This window comes from Ictidomys tridecemlineatus, chromosome 2, assembly GCF_052094955.1.
Source record: "Ictidomys tridecemlineatus isolate mIctTri1 chromosome 2, mIctTri1.hap1, whole genome shotgun sequence".
In the NCBI taxonomy this organism is placed as follows: Eukaryota; Metazoa; Chordata; class Mammalia; order Rodentia; family Sciuridae; genus Ictidomys; species Ictidomys tridecemlineatus.
In genome coordinates, this window is record NC_135478.1 from 36423235 (window position 1) to 36428969 (window position 5735).

Here is a 5735-nt window from a genome sequence, read left to right on the forward strand (position 1 = left end):
GAGTGTCAGACCTTCTCCCCCAGCGAGGTTGATTTTTGCTGCTCAGCACACTCTCTGTTAAGACACATCCAATGATATATAATAAAGCATGGATTCCTCACAGGGCTTTGGCTCGGGAATCAGGGTGTCTCCCTTATATGCTCTGGTACCCCAGTTCCCAGCATGGGGCTAAGAAACTAGTCTTCCCTCCAAAATTGCATGTGTGGGTGACTGCAGTGACAGAGTTTTGAATTATTATTCCCTGGACTATCTTCCTGGGCTGCCCCCTCTTCCTCTGCCCTCCTGCCCCCCAGCCATTCACCAGGAAATCCAGATAAGCCAAGGCTAGTCCTCCCTCGGAAGGAGGAACCCATTGAAACCAGAAGCAAAATCCTGACAACTAGAGACTTTTCCTGGCCATTGGGTCTGTTTATTTGATGGTGGCCTCGTCTCTCGGGTGTGTGCAGTCAAAACAATCAAGTACACTTTAAACACGGGCAGTTCATTGTGTCATTTCTCTCCCAAGCAGTTAGAAATTACAGCAGGGCTTCTGAGCTCAGGGATGGGCTCTTGAATATTTAAAGCAGAGATAAGTTTTCAAAGCCTGGTGCTTAATTAAAAAAAAAAAAAAGAGGCTTTTGGATTCCAGTCTTTGTTTAAAATCAAGAGCTGAATAGGGCATAAGCCAGGGACGCCAGGGATGGTTCTCAAACTCAGGCTGGATCAGCATCACCTGGAGGACTCATCAAAACCCATATTCTCACTTGCTCCTGTGTTTCTGAGCTGCAGGTCTGGGTGGGGCTTGAGAATGGGCTTTATAAGGCTTTGGGTGCTGCTGCTGCTGCTGGTGGTCCTGAGACCTTGCTCTGAGAACCATTGGCCGAGAAACTCAAGAAGAGAGAAGAGAAACAGAACGTTCTGCTTCAAAAGATAGGCTTTGACCAGGGGGAAGGGGAGAAAGACTCTGTAGACAGGACCAGAACTGCCAGGCAGGGAGACCCTGAGAAATGCCCACTGTCTCTGTGATTGTTCCAGAGCAAACTCCAAATTGCCAGTGTAGGGGGAAGGGCGAATACCTCAGAGAGGCCAGGGGCCCTGAAAGCAAATCTGCAATGGCCTGGTTCTCCTGACTGTAGCTTGGGACACCTAACCCTCCTAGAGAATTCTGCATCTCGGAGTCTGGCCAAAACTAGCAGTGTCTTGGGTGCTAAGCTTACAAGGAGGCTTGGAATCCTGGTGACCAGCAAAGGCCTCGTGGTTGGGACAAGGCAGACCTGGATCTGTCCCTCCAGGTTGAGGATGTCAGAAGTCAATGCCAAACAGGGCAAGCCTCGTCTCAGGGGCCAGGGAGGACAGGCGGGTGGACTGTGTGCAGCTTCCCTGGAACCGAACAGTGGTTACCCATGAGAAAATGATCAGTTATTTTGAATTGGCAAGATTACAGTTTTCTACCCTGGGTAGAAGAGAGTCCAGAAGAGCTAAGTTAATTTTAGTAGGAGAAGAAGTTCCATCTCTGTGCACTCAAATCGCTGTCGCAGGGATTATTCACTTTAACCCTGTTGGAAATGAAGTAAGTGCACTGCTGTGGCTCAGGTGAACACCTCTTAAGGAAGGAGTCCAAGTTCTGGAGGTTTAGAAGGACTTTGGGGGCATCAGAAAGGAAATCGGAACAAGAAAAACTTTAGTGATAAGAAAGTTCAGCTCCTGACCTTGATGTGGATGAAAGAACTATTGGAGACTTGGGTTCTGCCTCTCCTCTGCTCCAGCAGATGGCAAAGCTCCAGCTAAGGCTGGCTGGGCGCCAGGGGAGTTGAAGTACACATGAGCGCTGAGATCTGATGCTGTCTTCCACCAGCTGAACAGAGAGTGCCGGTCACCCAGGGTCAGCCACTGCTGTCAGTTTGTGGGGCTGGTGGAACCAATTTAGGGATTGTGGCTAGCAAAGGAAGTGGTACCCAAGAGAACTGTCTTCTTTGGGATCTATTCAGCTGTGATTCATTCATGTTCATTGTTAAGTCATTCAGACTGTAACACACAGAAGACACATCTTGCTCTGCAAAAACGAAGGATTTAGAAATAAACTGCAGGACACGCAACAAAGAAGCAAGTGTTTGGTCTTCTGGAAAAAAAATAATTACCATCTATTTGCAAACCTTTATAGATGATCTGAGTGGCCACTGTCTTTATACCACGGGATACCACTTTCACCCTCACTGGGATGGCTGAAATCAAAATAAGTATTGGCAAGGACATGGATGAGCTGGAAGCTTCGTATGTTGCTGGTCGAGATATAAAATGGTGTAGCCAAGGTGGAAAGCAGAAGTTCCTCAGAGAGTTAAATTTAGATACCAATAGGACCCACCAATTCCACTCCTAGATGTATACTCGATAGGATTGAAAACATGTCTACACAAAACTTGTACATGAACGTTCATAGAGTCATTATTCATAATTGCTGTAAGGTAGAGACAACCCGAATGTCCATCAACTGATGAATAGATAACGAAAATTTTGTCTATACCTACAACAGAATATTAGCATACAAAGAAAGAAGTCCTGAAACATGGCTGGTCCTTGACAAACATGCTCAGTGAAAAGAGTCAGAGAGAAAAAATTGGAAATTTTCATTTATATGAAATGTCCACTATCAGCAGACTCACAGAGGCAGCGAATGGTTTAGTGGCTGCCAGGGACTAAGGTTGGGGGATGGGGAGTGACTCTAATCAGGGGGGTTTCTTTTAGGGGTGATGAAATGCTCTGGGAGAAGATAGTGGTGACAGTGTCACAACTTCACCGTATAATAATACTACTAAAGTGTACACCTTGGGGAGGTAAATTTTATGGCATCTCAATTACAAAAACTGTTCTCTTTAAGAACACCTTTGTACTCAAATTTACATGACCTCCCCTCCTCCATAATATCTCATGATTACAGATGATAAAAAATAATCCTAATAAGAATTTTTTTCTTTTTCTCTGGTACCCACAAGAGGAAAAATACTAGAAGATGCACTAGAATGACTGGAATGATGTGTAATAAATTATTTTTTATAATGAAAAGGCAAGAAGTGTCCTTATAGTGTAGAGCCATCTGTTGAAAGGGGGATTGTCACACCGTCGTGTTCCTGTCTTAAAGAGGGATTTAAGCAGTTCCTCTGATCTTTTAAACGTTCAAAAAGATTATTTTTGAAACTGATGTTCAAATGGAGAAAGTCGGATTTAAGAAGCTGTAGCTACAAAGCTGGAATTCGTGAAGCCGTACAGAAGTTAATAAAGCAGTCTCACATAATAAAATTAAAGTGTTCCTAACCATTATCAGGGGATTTCTTTTGTGGCAAAAAGAATTTCTCCCAGCATTCAAATGTGACTTGGTGGACTACAGAGAGACACAAAATCATTTTACTTGTAGATTTTATTTTGTAGGAATGATAGTACCTTCTGGATCTGACTTCACAGGGATTTTTAAAAATCAAGGAAATATATATGAATGTGCTTTGTTCTCTCTAAAGAAATGGGCCATATAAATTCAAAACATTATTATCTAAAATCAATAAACATTTATGGAAATGATATAAAATCAACGGGTGACTTCTCGTTTGTACTTAAATTACCTACACAAAAGATTTCTCACTCACTCCATAAAAGAGTTACAGCCCTGTTTCTTTTCATTTATGTGAGCTGGAAGTGTAATAAACTCACTTCCCGGTAAGGGGGCGATGAGCTGTCACAGGAGAGGGTGTGCTGGAGCCGTGGAAGCTGATACCAATAGTTACACCCACGTGTTCACATCCGATGCCACTCCTGCACCCCCATGCCACATGCAGAAGCAAGCAGTTCTTCCTTCTGTTTTTACTCTACATTTCTCCTTGAGAAGTTTTTATGGATGACGTTTTAGACAAGCCAAGGAGGAGCAAGTTGTGGCTCAGGTTCACCCCTCCCACTCTCTTTAGCAGAATCTAATGATTGGACACGTTGCTTCCCGAAACCACGTAGAGTAGAAAGGAAGGGTCCTTCTTGCCTTTCCCTCTGGCTCTGAGGAGGGGAGCCAGCTCAGGATTTAAATTTCTGGAATTTTCTCTGAGCAATAACCAGCTTCCGCCAATGGGTTCCCCTGGGGCTGGATTACAAGAGATGGCTATTTCCTGAGGGACACAGGAGTCTCCCCTGAGCAGGTAAGGGGTGAAACTTTGTCCTTCACCTGCTTCACACAGACCTCACACCTTCTTCCCTAGAGCCCCTGACTCCCCCAGTTATGTGGCACTAGCAGGTTTGGGCATCTCAACTGGAGAATCTCAGATTTTTCTTTACTGACCTGGCTGCCCTTCCTCCTCATCCCCAACAGATTTTCTCTGGTTTGCCTTCTTCAATGAACTAAGTCCATCAGATTCTGCCTCTTTATATGTTATAAAATCTTATGGAAACCACCTCCACCCCGACCCCACCACCTTGGCAGGAAATTTCACAGTCACTCACTTGGTCTTTCTTAGACCCAGGACTTGCTCTGGAACCCTTGACAACATCTCACCAGGCCTTCCTTGGGCAGGCCCCCGAAGAAAAAAGAACTGAAAGCTGATTTGAATATTGCAGACTGTCCGTCAGTAATAGTAGGGAAAAAAAAAAAAAAAACCAAAAAACCAAACCAAACACCAGGGGCTGTCCCTAGGTGTCAGCACAAGAGCAAGGTACCAGCTGCTGAGGAGCTTCTTCTAAAGGTCTTGGAGAGGAGCAGGAGGGAGGCCGCTGGCCAGCTGCAGCTGGGGAGAGCTGAGCATAGTCTCCTTCACTGGGTCTGGTTTTATTTTGGCCTTGTCAAATTCTGGCTAAAGTTTGTGTTAGTATTGCCAACTCATTAGTTATGCCCATAAAATAATGATGCTAGTGGTAATAACGATGAATAATAATAACCACAGTAGATCCCGTTTACTCGGCAGTCTCCGTGTGCCTGGCGCTGGGCTAAATGTCTAAACCTAAATTTTCTCATTCAGTCCTCATAAACTTGTAGAGCTTAAGTAACCTCCCTAAAACTAAGCCAGTCAGGAAGTGGTGTCTGAATCCAAAACCCATTGAGGACTCTGTTCTTCTGCACATAGCCTGGGCCCTAAAAAAAAAAAAAAAAAATAAGGCTGTATTTTCAAATCCCTAGAGGACTGAGCTTTTATTTTTATTTATTTATTTTTGCAATACTAGGGATGGAATCCAGGGGCTCCTCTACCACTAAGCTATATCCCTGGCCCTTTTGATTTTTTATTTAGAGACGGGGTCCTACCAAGTTGCCCAGGTTGGCCTAGAACTTGATCCTCCTTCCTGCCCCAGGGTCCCCAGTCATTGGGATTACAAGCGTGCACCAATATGCCCGGTATAGGATTGAGCTTTTTAAAAAGGCTGTTCCATCAGAGGCCCTGGACCCGAGGAGGTCACAGGAGGGCTGTCGCTTTTAGTGAGGTCCTGTGCACAGGGATGGTAAGCCAATGTACAGACCTCTTCAAGTCAAAGGTGAAGGGAAATGTCATTCTCTCTCAAATATTAGGAAGAAAATTGTAAAATTGGTAAAGGGTATCAGTAAAGCAAAGCCTACCTTTCCAAATCATCTCACGAACTACAGCCCTCTTTCCTGCAGCCCCGTTCTCATGTTTACCAGGCTCTCTGATGTCTTTGCAAGGCAGCCACATCCGTGCTTATTTTTCTTTCGTTGTCAGCCTCAAGTTCTTGAGCCATAGATTTTTGAGCCATGTAAAATGTAGGTGGGAAAATAATTT